Consider the following 20110-nt stretch of genomic DNA (forward strand, 5'->3'; position numbering starts at 1 on the left):
TTGCTGTATATACCATCACAGGAGTAGTTGAAGCTGCATGCATGGAAGGAGTATACTCTGCTCAGGTGGCTGAGATCATTGCTTTGACTCGTGCCTGCTTAGCAGCAGACCAAATTCGAATTACCATTTACACAGACAGCCAATACGGGTTTGGTGTGGTTCATGACTTCGGACAGTTATGGTCCCAGAGAGGTTACATGACATCGTCTGGATCACCAATCCGAAATGGAGAGTTGGTGAGGTTGCTCTACAGCGCCCCAAGGAAATTGCAGTTGTTAAGTGCACGGCTCATGGAAAGGAGACAGATTTTGTGTCACTTGGGAAACGCTATGCGGACGATGTTGCACATTTCTGTGCCGAACAAGGTTGTTCAATCACTGAGAAACATGTAGGTGGGAGCCAAGAAAGAGCCGAGTTCAACATGATGTTGATACTTGGGATGAGCTCAAGTGCCTGCAGGAACAGGTTTCAGATCAGGAGAAGAATGTGTGGATCAATGCAGGCTGCATGAGAGGAGATGTGGATATTTGGGTCTCAAGTGATGGAAGGGCAGTGTTGCCGGATGAGTTGTTGACCCCGATGGCAAGACAGATTCATGGTGCAGTGCATTTGGGAAGAGATGCAATGGTGCGAGTGTTCAGACAAACGTGGTACAACCCGTGATCTCGTGCTGTGGCAGAAGCTGTTTGTCGGAGATGTGTTATATGTCAACAAATGAATGCTGGAAAGAAAACTTTGGTCACAATGAGTCACATTGGGAGGTCTGGGGGACCTTTCAACAGAATGCAATTGGATTTCATTGAGATGCCTAGGTGTAACGGGCTGAGGTACATCTTGGTTGTGGTGTGTGTGTTCTCAAGGTGGGTGAAGGCTTACCCTACTCGCAGGTGTGATACACTCACAGTAGCAAAGCTGTTGTTGAGGGAACTTGTGCCTAGGTTTGGGATTCCGACCTCTTTGGAATCGGACAGAGGAACACACTTCCATAGCGAAATCATGAAGATGCTTTGCACCGCACCAAATGCTGATCAGAGACTCCATTGTAGATATCGTCCAGAGGCTTCTGGGAAAGTGGAGCAAGTCAATGGGACTTTGAAAGCCCGAATGGGAAAAGTGTGTTCATCTATGTCTCCAAAGTGGCCTGAAGCTTTGCAGTTGGTGTTGATGAGCATGCGCAGTACCCCAGACAGGCGAACAGGTCTTTCACCTCATGAGATACTGATGGGGAGGGCTATGAGGTTACCAGCGGTTCCATCAACAGCTCTAATTAACATCACCGATGATCTGATCCTTGATCATTGCAAGGGACTGGCTGACGTCATCCATTCTGTGTCCCATCAGGTGCAGGCTGCTGTGGTTCCAGCTGCAAGCGATCTCTGTCACGATCTAAGCCCGGGAGACTGGGTGCTGGTTCGGAAGCACGTGAGAAAGAGCTGCTTAGATGTTCGCTGGAGAGGCCCATATCAAGTTATCTTGGTGACGAACACTGCAGTGAAGTGTGGAGGTTTGCCAAACTGGGTGCATGCTTCACACACCCATCGACTTTCAGCACCCTAGGAAGAAACAGCTCCTCTCCCTAAAGAAAATCCAGCTGAAGCGGCAAAGCCACAAGAGGGGACTAGCCAAGCTGTGAGGGTGTCTGAAGAAGCTAGTTGCTCACTTGACCGAGCTGAGGAGGGTCACGACAACAGCGACACTGAAACTGCGTCTGAAAAGGGAAGTTGCTGTGAAAGTGGTCCAGAGTCAGACTCAGTTGAGAGACGTTGTGAGCAGAGTGAGCAAAGAGAAAGCCAGTCAACAAGCAGAGCTGAGGAGCAGTGGCCAGAGAGCAGAGGTGCTTGAATCTGAGACTGGTCTCCGAGAGGGATCCTGCCCCAGTGTCTGAAGAGTCAGAGTCAGACAAAGACGAGGAAGAACAAGCCTGTGGAGGTCTGAGGAGATCAAGACGAAAGAGAGTGCCTTGCCAAAAGTACACGGCTCCAGAGTGGTCGTACGTTGTGACTGATGCCATGAGTGCTGAGATCGGGGAGGGTGAGGGAAGTGACAGTGATTAGTACCAGCCCTAATGTGAAGTTGGATGTGGTGTTGTTGGTACAAGGACTTGAAATTGAAGGAGTGCTGACAATCACAGTTCAAAACCCTCCGATTTTGAGCAGAATTCGCAACTTGATCTTGAATAGACTGATTTTCCCTACCTTTGGAACCGAAATTCCATGTTCTTCGTCTTGAACTTTTGCAGCATGTTCTAGAAGCTGTTGGAGCAAATCTTATTTTGGATTAAAAGTTATTTTGTTGTAAATAAGTGCAACTAACCTAGGTCCGAGTGGAGGAAGAAGAAATTTAGGGACTTTCCACAAGAGAATGAAGAAGGGTTAAGTTTGTCTTCTGCTTGCTATAAATAAGGAACTGAAACTAAAAGGGGACTTCCAGCTTTCCGAGGTGCAGTTCAAGTTGATTCACAAGCATCTGAAGAAGAAGAGAGACTTTTTGAGTGTTTTCTTGTTGTACAAAGAAGCTGAAAATATTTCTGAGACTATGGAGGCTGGAAACCCAAATTGTAGGGGTAGGTGCATTGTAGGCACACTTGTAGGAGGAGTGATTCTCTTCATAAGTTTGGTAGATGTAGTTTCATATTGAGCACCACATGAGCAGGCAGTGGAGGTAGAGGGAACCCCTACACCTACTACTCCTAGCAAGGAAGAGGTCAAGGTAGGAAACGAAAGAGCTTTGCTGGTAGAAGAGAGTCGTAGGTTACATGCAGATCTGTCCATAGGTAATTTCAAGCTTAATGCATATGCAAATTTGTTGTATGAGTATATTGATGTGATGGATGCAAAAGATTGTTATGTGTGTATGCAGTTGCCAGCTTCAGTGGATGAGGGTATCAGATACCATCATCTCCCATTGACATATGGTATTTCATGTAGTTTGCTGCTTAGCATTTTCAATGGATGAAATCATTTTGAGTATTTCTTTTCAAATTATGATGCAGTTCTTCCTGAAGTGCCAGCTTATAAACATTTGAATAAGTATGATTATTACAAGTCAGAGGATAGACTTAGAATGTATTTCATTCCGACTCAAGAGTTGGACACAGCTGATGCTCATTGCCATAAACTGACGTGCCTGTTGTCAGATACAGAGAAGAAATTTGTAGATCAAGTAGAAGACAGATACAGGAAACAAAAGCAGTTGCGAGATTCAGGGCAGGGTAAAGTAGATTGGACAGATGAAGAGAAGTTGCACAAGGCGAAAGGGAGTTATGGACCGATAGCTCTAGATGAGGTGCAGACGGGAAAGTTGTGCATAAGTCGTCCACGGACATATTATGAGAATGTGTATGTAGGGCAGACCACATGTGAGCATACCTTTACATTGGAGTAATATGCGAAGGACTTTTTGCAAAGCGTAGTACAGATAATTCCAACTGTGTATTTTGTGTGTGGAAGGAATGCTTATGTGCGATTGCCTGAGAAATGGTATGGTAAGTGTTATTTAGCGATCATCTTTCCTAAGATTTATCATACAGAAGATTTTGAACTCCTAGAAGGAGGACAGCATGCAAGAGTGAAGCGAGGTGCAGCAGCTGTGGTTGGAGATATTTTTGGAGCAATGATACCAACTTTGGGAGTAATTTTGAATGATGTGAAGATCAGAAGGTTGGCGACTGTTGTGGATGAATTGTCAATGAATACAGCTAAGTCATTGGTGTTGGTGGAAGGAGAGATGTTATCGATAAGGACGATCATCTTGCTTTAGGCGTCCTTCTAGCAAAAAAGGGAGGAGTCTGTAATCTTTTGAAGGTCCAAGAGTGTTGTACTTATATACCAGACAATAGCAAAGATCTGGAGAAATATATAAGTAACATCACTGCCATTCACTATGAGATTGCGGACTTGACTGAGGAAACTGTGTGGGAAAAATATGGAGTTGCTCAGGAGAAGTTGAATGGCAACATGTTCTGTTTAAGTCGGTTCTTTCCCCAAGGAGGGTGTAGTTTGTGTGATGACACAGGTCATCAAAGGGGGGACTGATAGAGCGCCATGTTGTTTGAAAAATTGTAGGGGTGCCCCATAATCCCAAGTAGTCAGCACCCGCATATTTAGAGGGTCATGTTATTGTGTGGTTTTATAATGTAGTACTAGGCCGGGGATCAGTGCAATATGTAGAATTATGTTCATATCATTTATATATTAATGCAGTGCTTTAGTTGAGAGAATCATGCCTTAAGTAACTTAGAATTAATTGCTTTGTGTGTAAATTGTGCATTAGGATTGAGCGTGCCATATTAAAGTTGCACATGTAGGCTGTTTAATAAGAACCGTGATGCTTAAACATGAGAATAATGACTGCTAATGTGAAATGTAATGTTAGGATTGATTAATGAAATGCTTATGTTGCTGTATTAGAAATACATTTAAAGGAGTAAAGGCCTGAGACATGAAAACGCCAGCAGAGGCCTAACTGTGGTTTCCTTAGCATGACTAGAAATGTCGAGTTGAAAACGTACCTTGGGAAAAGAGGCTCCTGTTTGCAGTTGAATTCGAATTGTAACTTAGAGCGTGCAAAGCATTGTTTCTCATGTATTTCTTTTGCAGGTGCAAGGCCATGTAGCTAGTTAGGTAGAATGAACCATTGTTTAGAAGTTAGACTGGTAGGAGTGGGACGAAGGGAGTCTACAGAAATGTACAGCTGATACTTTTGGCGGAGAAGGTGTCTGGGACCCAAGGACATAGCAAGCAACGGTTTCTGGAAGAAGAAGGATCGACGCTGGAAAAGTACAAGGGGCTGCACCTGCCAGAAGGAGGTGTGCCATAGGCGTATCCACTGTTTAGGAATTTTGTATTAGGGAAAGAGCCTCGAGGGTGGAGAGTCAGCTGCTAATGAAGCTAGGGTTGGAGCTAGTTGGAGTCCTGTCTAAGGCAGTCCAATTGGATATGCAGTTAGACATGGGACTTAGAAGGAACTAGGCAGGAGAATTTAAGGAGCATCTTAGATCAAGCTCCGTAGTTTAGGCTACTTACCAGGAAAAGTGAATGTGCTTCTTAGGGAACCTTCACAGCTGAAACCTTTTTCTCTTGCCTGGAAGGTATGTTAGGTAGGGATGTCACTTTAGAGCTAGTGTAGGGACAGACTAATCTTTTTCTTTTCCATTGGAGCAGATGCAGTCGAGTTTTCCAGTGGGAACCGTTATCGCATGCCTCATGCTTCTTGAATTAACTTTGCACTTCATTTTTAGTCTGATACTCCTGCGTTGGATTATTTTTGTATTAATGCCAATTTATTTCTTGAACCTCTTGCTGAGGTGCTTGTATGTGCAGTTGTTTTTGGCGTTATAATAACATTTTAAACTTTTCATCAGAGTCAGTGGTCCTTCAGATTTATATGTGTTGAATTTGGGAGACTATAAAAAGAATGAAATATAAAGATTGGAAACTTGTTGGGGGGCAATACTGCTTGGAAGCTAACCGCCGCACCAGACCCCGGACATCGCGCCCCTTGCCCTGCTCTCCCCCGCCGCCGCATCTGACAACGCGGCCGCAGTGAGGGGGGAGCAATCACAAACTACACATCCCAGCATTCCCTGAGCAGGACACGGGGACGCCGCCTGCAGCGTCACTTTCCCGCGCCCGGAGGCGCATAAGGCAGACCCGCTCCAGCGGCCGAGCGGGATTGGAAACTTGTTGGGGGGCAATACTGCTTGGAAGCTAACCACCGCACCAGACCCCCGGACATCGCGCCCCTTGCCCTGCTCTCCCCCGCCGCCGCATCTGACAACGCGGCCGCAGTGAGGGGGGAGCAATCACGAACTACACATCCCAGCATTCCCTGAGCAGGACACGGGGACGCCGCCTGCAGCGTCACTTTCCCGCGCCCGGAGGCGCATAAGGCAGACCCGCTCCTCCCGCGTCGCGGGACGCGCGTGGGTGTCACCGGGCTGAGCCCGGGCAGAGGGCGGGCATCTGTGGCCATCAGGGTCCAGAAGAGGCCGGGACGGGGCACTCCCCTTTCAATCCTGATCCGCGGAAGGAAGTAAAATAAAGACATAAGGTATAGATATTCTTTGACATTGCCAAGTCTATTACAAGTCTCTCCAGAGCGTCAACATAGTTGAAAAATTTCCCCTGCGGTTGATTTTGCACCAAATTGTTAACTTATATAAGCCATTTCACTATGACACGCGAGGAGGATACCAGAAAGACTCCCTCCCAGAGTTACTCGCTTAAGGGGACAATGGACTACTTCAGTAAGAGGGTAACTCTCCCCAATACAACTGTACTAGAGAGACGATCCCCCGTCATGGATTGCCCTTCCAGTATTTGTTCCCTTGTACAGACCCCTGAAGCAGCACCAGATTTATCACTACTGGAGGAACTAAATAAATTATGCAAATCCTCCTACGCCCCTCTGGAATCAGGATATGTGCAAATTAGTGCCCCTATTTGCACTATAGCAACCATTAGTCCCCAGCCCTGTAGTCAACTTCATCGAACAGAAAGCCCCCAGGGTACTCCCCTTCTTGTACGCCCAAAGATAAATCTCAAATCAATAGTGTCACCACAGGTCTCCTCTACCAAAAGGAAGTGAGTTGGGGTTAAACAAATGGGGAGCCAGGCAAAGCAACAAAAACTAAACTCAAACCCCCCCACTGCCCAACACTCATAGCACTGTTAGCTCCGCCAGCACCGCACCTATTCAGGCCTCTTTACTGGCCTCGCTCGAAAATATGCTGAAAACATTAATATCTCCCCTGATTGAAAAAATAAACAGCTTAGGGGATAGGCTCACGGGTGTCGAAGAAGCGATTAAGGCCAACTCGCCACTCATAAAAACCCTGACAGGACCCTCTCAGCCACAGCGCCTAGCCTCCACAGAAATGCCTAAATCCACCATACAAAGTAAGACTACCCACAAACAATTAGTAACCCTACAAAAGACAACTCTGAACTCCTCTTAAGCAGGCCCAACAGCACGGAGCTCGTACCCTAGAGCAGGGCCGAACAAAACATCTATAACACATTAAGGGTTAGCGGCAAACAGTGAGAATATCCTGTTTAAAACCAATCTCCTACATCTGCCACCGGAGGCCGCTCCCTTTGTGTGCGTCCTTGCGGGAGTACCAGAACTCACTAAGGGGAATAACGAAAGACAACAGGACCTAAGAAATAAGGTCATGTTCTGGTTAACTAAGAACAGACCTCTGCCATCCAACATCGATGGTACCATACTAAGTGTTAGAAGGGTGGGCTGGTTAGGACCTCTACCAAAAAACATTGCAGGTGATTTGGTTCTTGTAAAATTCAGGAGCAAATATGTTGTCCCATACTTTCAATCATGGCAGCCACAAGTAGGAGATGGTCCTATATCCATCTGGAGCATAAGTGATTTCTACCCCAGAACATTATATGTCTCATCCTCGTGTCAAAAAGTACAGAGCAATTATCTGACGGGCAGAAGTGGTTTTGGTGCGAGTGGCCACTTCACCCCCACTTTTAATCAACTTGACCCACTCCTGGGTCTAACTCCGAAAGATTAAAATGTATGGACAGAGACATTATTTCAAAAAAGCAATGAATTAAAGTCTATCTCTGTAGTAATAATTCATAAAACACTTTGTTTTTCTCACAGTCTGTGACTATGGAATTACACTTTTATCTAATTTTTGCTTATTTTACTGTGAATGTAATTTTACGTGTCATGCTTTTTTGGTTATACTTCTAACCGAATAAAGTACTTTGAAAGAAAGAACTTCCTTCACATTTCAATGCAGACTAAAGAGGTCTGTCGACCAGGGATTCTTTGGATTGTTAAGGTGAAAATCTAGATGAGAATCCTAGGGTCATCATATGTTTCAGCCTAATCACCCTCATACAGAGGTGCAGCTGCTTTCTTCAGGACCTACTTCTAAGTGCTGCTGCTAAAATGTGTGTATCTCACCATGACCCGTCCTTCTACTATGTGCTTATTAACTTTAATGTTTGGTACAAGTGATTGAGAGAAATGTTTTTTTATAAATAAATAAAACAGATTTCCAGCTTCTGGCAACACAAGATGGACATCTGTTTATCTCGATATACACTGAGACAGCAGACTGAATGTCCTTGCACTAAACAAGGTGTGGCACTCTTTCTCTCTTTTGACAAAGCGCTGACATGCTCCTGGTAAAAAGAGAACCTTATGCTCTCTCTTCTTTCCACGTTTCATCTGTCATTAAGCTGAATACTTGCCCGCTTTATACACAAGGACAACTGACTGCGTGAGCACACATTTCTTTGGTTTATTAGTGTAGATGTCATTGCTGAGTTTTCCAGAGAGACTTGTTTGTCTAATCGTACCTTGGCTGGTACTTTACGTTTGTAGAATGCCTAAAAGCCAATTGGGTGATCTGTTTTTCTTACAATGTTTCCCTTCCTATGATTATTGTAGGACGATGAGTCCTCCTGAGCCACATGCCAGGGAGAGTTGAGGCATGTTCCCTGACATCAGCAGGTAAGCCTCCCTTTTGCATCTTGTGTTGCCAGAAGCTGCCATTCTGCTTTATTTATTTACAAAAAATGTTTTGACAATCACGCATGCCAAAGATTAAAGTTACTAAGCACATATAAAATGGACGGGGCACGTGAGATTTTTCAGCCTGGCCCTGTAACTGTTTGGCTTCACAGCTTGAAGTCAGTGCGACTGTTCTATGTTTGACCTAGCTCTACAAATAACCTAAATTGCTATTATTATGTATGTATTTCTCCAGGATCCATCAGTGAATCCACCACTTTATGATGACTTAACAGGATCACTGGATGGTTTTTATATATTTGATATCCTTACACACTTTTTCACAACTGTTTTGATACACACATTTGAGCAGCAGCACTTACAAGTAGGTCTTGAAGAAAGCCGCTACACCTCTGCGTGAAGGTGATTAGGCTGAAACATGTCGACCATATACTGACACTAACTGTAGGAATATGTTTCTCCCGCGAGTGCCCTGTTTTTAATCCTGGCCCTGGTACTCATCAATAAAGGGCTAGTGCGTACCTTGGAGCTACTTTTACTATCACTTTCACCTGCTCTGCTGCCCCCACTACCTTGAGCTCATCATTGCTGTATTTAGTATACCTTCTCTTACAAAAAACATCCCTGAGCTCCTCCCTCTCAGTGAGGGGGTTGTAGCCTGTGCTGTGACTTGGCTTCACAGTACGAGGAGATACCCAATGATGAAGCATGTCACCTCTGGTGGGTGAGGGAATTTGTTTTTTTAAAGGGAAATTCCCCCTTTAATGCTAGGTCTTTGTTTTTTACAGTTGCTTGTTTCTTGGACCCAAGGATTTCTTGATTGCGATATGATTTTAAGTGTATGTCCTTTCATATTCCATTGACGTCTTCCCTGTCAATCATTACAGATCATGCTATCCCTGATGTACACCAGTAAAACATCCAACCACTAAGAGGGAAAGGAAACAGTTCTGCTCCCAAACCAAGCTGCTCATACGAAACAAGGCGAGAAAGTGGAGTTGTATTACAGGATGAGCCAGCCGAAACGCAACAGCTAAATGTTCAATTGGCAATATCTGTCACTAGTTCACCTTATATTTTAACAACAGTTACTGTGACATCAGCCACATCATCTATTTCATCACTTGTCATAACAGTTGGAAGTGCTAGATGCCAAAGAAGTCTGGGTAGCACAAGGCCCAACCAAAGGTTGCAACAATAGGGAAAGATAAGGTTTCCCTTATGCCTAATACTATAATTAGGCATAAGTGAAACCTTTGTATGAGTAGGAGACATAAGGGAAACCTTTGTATGAGTAGAAGACATAAGAGAAACCTTTGTATGAGTAGGAGACATAACATATACCTTTGTATGAGTAGGAGACATAAGGGAAACCTTTGTGTGAGTAGGAGACATAAGGGAAACCTTTTGTGAACTCTGGAGACTTGGATGACACCTTTATATGAGATGGGGACATGGGGAAGATTTGTGGGAGTAGGAGGCATGGAAAAATACTCTTTCTGTATGTAAGAGACACTGGAGCCATTGTGAGAGTAGGTTTCATGAAGGAAAATGTGTGAGAGTCAGTGACATGAGGATCCTTTGTTTAAGGAAGATGATTGGAAAACCTTTGAAAGAGTATGAGACAATGGATCCTTTGTGAGAGTAGGAGACATTGAGGAAGTCTTTGGATAAGTAAAAGGCATGAGGAAAACCCTTGTATAGTTAGAAGTTAGTGGATCGTTTCCGAGGGATCAAGGCATGCTATGAAATTTGGAGAGAGGAGGAAACATGAGGAAAGTTGTTGCAATAGTGTGAGACAAGGACATCATTTGTGAGAGCTGGAGACATGGAAGAAACCTTTATATGAGTAGGAAATATGAGAGTAGTAAATGTGGGATCCTTTCTGAGAGCAGGGGTCATCTCGTAAACCTTTCTGGGAGTGAGAGACACTTGGATTGTTTGTGAGAGGTGGTGCCATGGAGGAAACATTAATGTGTGTATGAGGCATTAGGAAAATAATCTTGTAGAGTTTTAAGTCTGGCAACCTTTGTGAGAGAAGGAGAGATTGGGAAAACCATTTTGAGAGTCAATAGATCTTCTGTGAGAGTTGAAGACACAGAGGGAACCCTCTGTATAAGTAGGAGACATGAGGGAAACCTTTGTATGAGTAAGAGACAGTTGATCATCTCTGAGAGTTGGAGACATGGAGGAACCTTTTGTGAAAGTAGGGTGAACGGGGATCTTTAGTGAGAGTTGACACGCTGGGAAGACCTGTTTGAGAGTAAGATTCTTTTTTTTTTTTTTTTTTCAAGAATTTTATTTGACAAGCAAGTCAAAGAGATTAACATATCCAAGTACAGAATCAGAAAAGTAAGATAAATCGAATTCAAATCGGCGCATGTTCATATTATACAAAACACAAACAAAAGTTATGGAAGAAAAAAAAAGGATAGATCCTAATCAGGACAAGTCATTAATAATTAAAAGACCATAAACAAGAAGAACAGTCATGATCCAAATCATTGCTGGCATTGCAAAAAATTCCCCCATATCTTGGCAAACTTTATTTTTGCTTTAATTCCTCTATTCCTAGCAATAGCATCTTCCATAGTGTACATTTCGAGAACCAATGTCCACCATTCAGTTATATGAGGAGGCTTCTGAGAGACCCAAACCCTAGCAATCACGAGTCTGGCACAAGCCAGTGTAATATTTAGCAGTTCTTTAAAGATAGGGCTAACCGGGTATATGGACAATAGTACCGCGGCTGCGTTGAGTGAGAAGTTAATTAGTTGGTTTTGCGTTAAAATATTTTCTATGTCCGCCCAATATTTAGCTAAAGTTGGGCATGAGTATAACATATGTATGAGGTCTGCTGCCACCAGACCACATTTAGGACATTTAGTACGATCATTGTTAAAGTTATTTTGTGTCCATTTAGAGATTTTTAGTGGAGTGTAGTAAAGTTGGCTGACCGTTCTATAGGATTGGAGTTTCAGGCTGGAAGACTGGACAGCTTTAATGATGTTGACTAAGGCAGCAGAAATATTCTGAATTGTCACATTATATCCTAGGCTAGCAGTCCATTTTAATGCCAGTCTAGGAGCTTCGTCAAAGCTATTCTGACTGAGACACTTATATCCCAAACTAATTAATGATTTTCTATGCACGGAATAAAAACAAGCCCATATATCTGAACTTGTAATTTCTATCAAATTCATTTTCCGTACTAAGTAGTCCCTGATCTGAATGTATTTATATCTCATTTTTTCAGGCAGTTTATACAAAAGTTGCAATGTTTCAAATTGTAAAAGACCATCAATACCATACAGATCTCCTAAAGTCTGAATACCAAAGTTGGCCCATTCTCGACCAGTTTTATCTCTAAAAATATCTGGAAGCCCGGGATTGTCCCATATTGGCAGCTCATTATGAAAAAAAGAAGTGTTACACTTGGTCAACATCTGTTTCCATATGAATACAGCGTCTCTCGCAGTCTTAAATTTTACACGTTTGAAGTAATTTGGGTCTTGTACTTTTGCCAGGAATTGTTTTGAATAACCACCAAGCATAAATTGGTGAAAGATTTTTTGATTATTAGGGGCAAATAGGCTACGCAGCCGGCCTAAAAAAGAAGCGAGAAAATAGGCTCTGAAATCTGGGAAGTTCAAACCTCCCTTTTCAGATGAGAGTTTTAATATTGTCATAGACCTTCTGGCCTTCTTATAGCCCCAGACGAAACTACTTAAAATGCCATCTAATTTCTTAAAGAATAAGTTATTAACGCGGCAAGGTATGGAGCGAAATAAATATAAGAACTTCGGCAAAATGTTCATCTTAATCAAATTCATACGGCCGATAAGGTTTAAAGGGATCTTATGCCATTTTTTCAAAAGATTTGTAACTTCTTTTAATAAAGGATCATAGTTTAGTGAATTTATATGATCCGTTTTAGATGATATCTTTACCCCAAGATATATTGCAGATTGACATAGTCCCTGCACAGGTAAATTGGCCTGATAATTTATGATAACCTGTGTTTTATTTATATTTAATTTATAGCCTGAAATGATCCCGAATTTATTGGCTTCTATCGTTATCCCTATTAGTGCATCCGTTACATTGGTAGTATAAATAGCTATATCATCCGCATATGCGGTGATTTTTAGGGTTTTACCTTCATGCAGAATTGGCGCAATCTTAATTTGAGCTTCCAAAGCGTTAATGAATGGCTCCATGGAGAGAGCAAAAAGTAGGGGTGATAGCGGACATCCCTGCCGCGTCCCCCGTCGAATTGGAAAAGTAGAGGACAGTGCCCCAGCATAGCTGATTCTAGCGTTAGGATCCTTATATAATGCCTGAATACTTCTTAAAAAACGCCCTCTGAAGCCAAACTGTCTTAGAACTCCCCACAAATAGTCCCACCCCACTCGGTCGAACGCCTTCTCTGCATCTAAAAGTATCATACCGAGTGGGGTGAGATTAGTTGTAGCCACGTCAAAAGCGGTAATAGCCATGTTAACATGCATGGTGGTGTCCCTCCCAATAACAAAACCATGCTGCTGGTCATTTACCAACTGTGGCATAAGAGGGGCTAGTCGTATAGCTAAAAGTTTAGAATAAACTTTCGCATCAGAGTTTATCAGAGATATAGGTCTATAAGACCCACACTCCACAGGAGGTTTATTTTTTTTTAAGAAAAACATAATTTTAGCTCTCTTTCAAGAGTCTGGTGCCTTCCCAGTAGCACCAATTGCATTAATGACCAGACAGAACAGTGGTAGAATTTCATCAGCACAAATTTTGTATACCTCAATGGGAAGTGTATCCTCCCCAGCCGCCTTACTAGATGGAAGAGAGGTAACAGCAAAACGGAGCTCTGTTAATGTGACCTCTTGTTCTAATTGATCAATACATGTCTGTTCCAGGTATGTTGCTTCAGGTAAGTTCTTCTCAATATAAGATTGTAACTGAGCATCAGTGCCTCTACTCTCGAGGGTATATAGATTTTCATAGTATGAAACAAATTGTCCCAACATTTGTGCTGGTTGAGTATATAAAACATTGTGGGGACCCTTAATAGCTTTAACCAAAGTTGTTGCACGATCATCTGCAACTTTATAGGCCAAAAGCTTCCCGACTCTATCTCCACATTCATATTGAGATAATTTATATTTGATAATTTTCTGAGTGTTTTTCTCCCTGAAAGAGCTTTTAAGAGTTGAGCGCTGAATTACAAGTTTAGTTTCTAATTGAGTTATACTTTGCGCATCCGTCTCATCAGCTCTAAGTCTGTCTTCTAGTTGTTTCTCAAGTGATAACATATTAGCTAAGATAGCCTTAGTCTCTTTTTTGCGAATAGCATTTTGTTTAAATACATATTGCTGCGCAACTCCCCTAATAAAAGCTTTACAAGCGTCCCAAACTGATAGGAGATTAGCAGTATTGATATTAATTTCAATGAATTCCTTAATATGTTCCTTTAACTTAGCTACAAATACTGAGTCTGTTAGCAAATATCTAGGGAATGTGAAGAGTCTAAGTTCGGGCGTCCTTTGACATATATTAAATATAAGAAGTATGGGACTATGATCGGATGAAATCCTTGGGAATATCTTCATGTGTCCTGTCTCAATGATTTCATCCGAGGCCCAAGCCAGATCTATTCGTGAGCACCGTTTATGAGGTGAGGAGTAATAAGTGTATCCGGGTATTTCAGGAAACAAGTTTCTCCATACGTCTTTAACATTATGTATCCTTGCTAGTTCTAAGATTGCCGCCCTAGTTTTGCGCATACGTCGAAAAATACCTCTTTTTGTAACATCCTGATCATAATCTAGCACACAATTAAAATCCCCCATCAAAATAAGTTCTCCCTCCCATGCGAGCAGTTCCATATTTAACCAATCAAAAATATATGGATCATCGGTATTGGGCCCATAAATGGCACAGAAAACATATTTACGATTTTCCAACTTCAATTGAGTAATTGCCCAGCGACCCCCACTATCTGCCATCGATTTAATCACTTCTACACATAATTGTCGTTTTTTCAAAATAGCTACACCTCGTATAGGAGCATTTAATGTAGTACATATTAGCATCTCATATCCCAAATGTCCCAATAGCTCCTTGTCCTTAAAACAAATATGCGTTTCGGTTAACAGAACCATATGTGGATCATATATTTTCAGTTCTTCATATATCAAATTTCTTTTGTTTTTATTATTCAAGCCTGAAACGTTCCAGGCTAAACATCTAAAACGCAGCATACAGACAAATTGCTAAATCATAATAAACTGCACCTTTCCTTGAATTTAAACTCATTATTAGTCTATAAGATACTACGTCAATCACCCTTGAACTTGTCTTGTCCTTTTCTGTTTTTTCCTCCCACCCTTTCCCCCGGTGTCCTATCCCTTCCCCACAGTCACCCTCCACCCCTGACCCCCAACCCTGAAAGCACCCCCTCCCCGTGTCTACCCGGAAGCTTACCCCTATCTTCTGCTGCCGCTCTGAGGGCAGCCCCGTGAGCCCCTTCTCTCCGTATTAAACTCATGCCAATAAGGCATCCAAAATCACAGGCAAAAAGAAAGTGTCCCAGTAAATTTACAATAAGCCTTGCTATCCTAAGTTTCTTTCCTTTCCATATTATAGCTGTTTATAATCTCTCCCCCCTCTCTCTTATCCTCCTTTTCTTCCTTTTCTTAATCCGACTATTTTTAAGCATTAGAATTCATTTTAGCAAGTAATTGCTCCACATCCTTTACGTCATTAAAAAAGTAAGTATGACCAGATTTCATAACTTTGAGACGAGCAGGTTCTTGGAGGAAGACTGTGGCACCCTTGGATTTAAAAGAATCAATCAGTTTACGCAGCCCCCATCGTTTGTCCATAGTTATCTTACTAAGGTCGGATTTAACGAAAAAAGTTATATTGTCTAGTATCACAGGAGTATTAGGTCTAGCTTTTATTGAGACTGCTTGTCTTAGCAAATAGTTGCCGAAGTAGATCATAATTGGGCGTGGATATTTGCTTTCCTTGTTTTTTAGAATTATAGGTAATCTATGCACCCGCTGCAGTTGAGAGTCCCAATCCCAGTCGGACAGGTCAGGAAATGCCCTTTCGAATAATTTAACCAAATAGGCCCTGACATCTGAGCCTTCTGAACCCTCGGGTATGCCAAAAAGTCTCAGATTCTGTCGCCTCTGTCTGTTTTCCAATTCTTCCACTTTATTCTTTAGGGACCCAATCAATTCATTGTGTTCATCTACTTGAACAGTAGTAGTAGCTAGGGTTTCCTCCACTTCGACAACCCTCTGTTGCAATCCATCGATCTCTTTCGTTACCCCGTTCAGTTTATTAGTGACTTCCTGCAAACTGAGTTGCATCTTGGTGTTATCTTCCCTTAATTGAAGAAAATGTTTTTGAGTCTCTTGATGGTGTATCGTTAAAGTTTTTAAGATTAGATCCAGGGAAGAAGATTTAGGAATTGTATTAGGAGGGTAAGAAGATGTTGCAGATTGCAAAGGGGGGACCTTGCCTCCGAGAGTAGTACTACCCGGTGACCTGTCCCTGATGTTGGATTGAGAATAATCAATAGATGGGCAAGTTTTGTCAGTAGTTGCCATTGAAGATACCTCGGATGACTCTAAATTTAAATCTTGATCATGATCTATCAAACTCCCTTTTTTTATAGGAGAATTTTGCTGATTTTTCAAGATGCCCCCTTCTATGGGAGTAGTTCCTGAAGAACACAAAACGGTATTCTTGATAGCCCCTCGCGGTTGCATCCACTTAAGCAGAGGTGTTTGGTCTCTGATAGATTTCTCTACTATAGATATTGGTACAGATGTCGAGGGTAGCATTATAGATTTCAGTTTGCTCTGGGTTTTTTTCCTCCCCGCTTCTTAGAGCCCGAGGGGTTGTTGTCTTTAACTTCGGGTGTGGCATGTTCTCGTTTTTCGAGCCCTCCTTCTTCTTCAAAAATCTCCTCATACTCGTTTTCATCGTTAGAGTCATTGTCCAACATATCTTCTGGCACCATGACGCACTCTCCAACTGCTCTCGGTCTGCCAAGACTCTGATCTAACACCGTTGGATGTACTGGTACTGGTACTGGCTCTGATGCTGGTGCCGGCGAGAAAATGCTGTTGTTTTCAGTTATTGTCTCCCTTGGAGCGGGAACCGCTGCCCCTGCCCCTGCCCCCACAAAAATAAGTTGCTTAATTAACCCGGCGTCAGTGTCTTTTTCAAATTGATTAACATGAATGGGTACGTAGGACTGTGGAGATGAAAATGGAGGAGCAGCATTTATGTTGGATTCATCAAGCTCTTCTCCTAGGTTTCTATCCTGTTCTACCAATATTCCATTTCCCCCCCCCGGTCCCCTCCGATGTTTCCGTCTGTACCAGAGCCACTTCAGCCTCTGCATCTACATCTGAGCTCCTGATAGGGGCAGTGACCCCCATTACTTTACCAAATTCAGTCACTGCAGCATGCACAAGACAGCCATCAACATCTGGGCCGAAGGTGCCCATACCGCCCATAGTGTCCATCGAAGCTTTCCTGTTAGTTAAGTTTTTGCCGTTATCCTTTAACATTAGTGAAGAAGAACTGCCCCTAGAGGGTGTCATTAAAGGTGTAGATAATGAGAGAGGGTGCGAAGGGGTGGATTGAGGCTTACCAGTGTTACCAGCATTAGTCTCTGCATTGCCGGGACTTTCAAGAACATTGACAACCCGTCGCGGCGCCCTCGCCACTACTGCAGGTGAGATTGGCTTAATTATTTTGAATACCGGAACAAGCCCTTCTTCCGCGCTTTCTCCTGAGGGAGCACCTTTCCCTGCTCGATTCTGTCGTGCTGGATTTTTGCGCGTCATTAACGCTGCCCTTTTCGTTTTTCTTCGTGAATCAAAAAAAAAAAAAAAAAAAAAGGGGGGGGCATCCAGAAATAACCGCAAACCAAGTCTTTAAACCTTTAAACCTCACCCCTCTCTCTCCTCTTTCCCCTACAGCGAGTCCTTATTTCACAGGGAAAAAAAAGGGTAAAGCAACTCACCACAGCATTTAGTTCCGTTAGTCCGTTTGTTAGTTTGTTTGTTCCTTTGTCTCAACAGTCACCAAAAAAAAAAAAAAAAGGGGAGACCAAAATGCACAGGAGACAGACGAACTTCGCTGAAAACAATAGAGCTAAGAAGCTGAAAGCTGAAAGCTGAAAGTTATAAGCTCGGGAGTAGAAGAGCCCCCCACTGCTTCTTTGTATTTCTATACAGTCTCAAGCTCTCACCCGCTTCCATGACGCTTCCATGACTCCATATCGACGAATGCAAACACCTGTGCAGCTTCCACTGTTTCCACCGCAGTCGACGGAGGAGCGACGAGGAGCGACGGAGGAGCGGAGCACTCAGGCTGCAACAGCCCTGCTCAACCCTTCTCAGCCCGACCTGTCTCCACGTCCCGGCGAGCTGCAATGAACACAGCCACCCGGTAAATTGAGTTCCTGCGCAGCTTCCACCGCGTTGACAGAGCAGCGGTGCACTCAGACAGCACAGCACAGCTCAGCCCGGTCTGTCAGCACAGCTCCGTGAGGCGGCAATGAACACGAGCATCACTTCAGCAATCCCGGTAATGCAGGCACTTTCTCTACACCTTCACGGCGCTTAGGTAATATTTTATATAATATATTTCATCGGCGAAAAAGCGCCAGTTTGAGAGTAAGATTCATGGACATACATTCTGATAGCAGGGAAGATCTACCTTTGTTGGGGGTATGAGAAATGGAGATCCTCGTGTGAAGCAAACTTTTTATGAGTATGAGGCATGAGAAGGATAAGAGAGAATGGATCCTTTGGAGTGTACGAGATATAGGGACAACCTTTGTGTGAGTATGGGAGTTACAATATGCCTCATGATTTTGTATGGCCTTATTAATTCCCAATGTTGATTGATACTTGCTGTTTATAAATATTGACGACTGCAACCTTTCAACCTAACTCTTTTCTTCATTCAAGGTCATTAATGGTCGATCCCGCACCTACTACTTTTAGGACGTGGGAGACAAGGAGAAAAACTTTGTACATGATGGAGACAAGAGGGAAACCTTTTTCCGGAAGGGTTGAGTCCTTGGAAGAAAGGGAGTTAGGAGTCTTAAAGAAAGGTTCTTAGAAAGGCCTTGAGAATACCTTTGTTGGGCGCAAGAGAGAGAGAAAGTGGGAGAGAGAGAACAGGAGAGAAACAGAGAGTGAGACAGTGAGAGAAAGGAAAAAAAGGATTAACCTTTGTATAGACAGAAAACATAAGGTATTGTGGGCAGCAAACACAAGGCACGCTTTATGGTGGTAAGAGACATCGGAAGAACTTTGTTTACAGAGGTGAATAGCTCTGTGAGGGCCATATGTATCGAAAAGTCATTTTGCGATTCTCAAATAGCGATTTTTTGTGAATCGCTATTTGAGAATCGCAAAATGCTATGTATGTAGGATTTGCAATACATTTTGCGAATCCTACATATTCCTTAATTGTGAATCGCAAATTGCGTTTCGCATTTAAGGAATACCTCCCCATTCATTCCTATGGGCCTAGAGGCCCATAGGAATGAATGGGAAGACATTCTCAATTTGCGATTAGCAATTAGCGAATCGCAAATTGAGAATGCAATTTCAAGGGTGCAGGGGTGTCAAAAGTACACCCTGTTGCACCCCTGAAATAAGCATGGGTGCACATGTGGCGCACATACATGCCCTAAGGGCATGTATGTGCTTCACACTGCACTTTGAAAAATGCAAAAAAGTGCATTTTTCAAAGAAATCACAAATTACCACCAACTTGAAGTTGATGGTAATTTGCAATTCCTTAAGGCCAAATTGCACTTTTTTGGTGCTTGTTACATTGCAATTAAGGAATCCCAAAATTTGTGATTCCTTAAATGCAATCGCAAAATAAGGAATCGCAGATTTTGCGATTCCTTATTTTGCACGCAGATTTGCCTTAATACATACCATTTGGCAAAATTGCATTCGCAGACGGCGAAATTCTGCGAATTTCAGCGTTTGCGAATGCAATTTTGCTTGATACATATGACCCTGAGTCCTGTAGTTAGGGAGGAAACCTTTGTTGATGCAGGAGACTTGGAGAAAGCTTTATGAAGGCAGGAGACAAGAAAAGAAACTTTGTGGGCATAGTCGTATTCTAAACAGTACTTTGGGTGCAATAGATGTGATAGGTAGCCTTGTACAGGGTAGGATACTTGGGTAAACCCTTTATACAACCCGCATACCTATTTGGGGAACTTTCTAGAGGGTACTAGACATAAGCCAACCTTTCTTAAGGTTGAAAACTCGGATGAAATCACTGTGGGAGTAGTAATCTTGAGGGCAACTTTGTTAAGGTGTGACACATAGAAAATAATGTATTCATACAGGAGAATGTGGGATCTTCTGGAGAAATTTTGTCAGGCCAGATAACTGGGAACACCTTTTTGTTAGAAAGGGAGCTGCAGGTACACATTTGTAGGGCCAGCGGAAATTAAAGAAATCAGTATGGATGAGGAAACATTAAGGGCATCTCGGTAAAGGCAAAAAACATGAATAAATCATTTGCAGGGAAGTACAGAAAG

The sequence above is a fragment of the Lissotriton helveticus genome, chromosome 5_1 (genome assembly GCF_964261635.1).
Source record: "Lissotriton helveticus chromosome 5_1, aLisHel1.1, whole genome shotgun sequence".
NCBI lineage: Eukaryota > Metazoa > Chordata > Amphibia > Caudata > Salamandridae > Lissotriton > Lissotriton helveticus.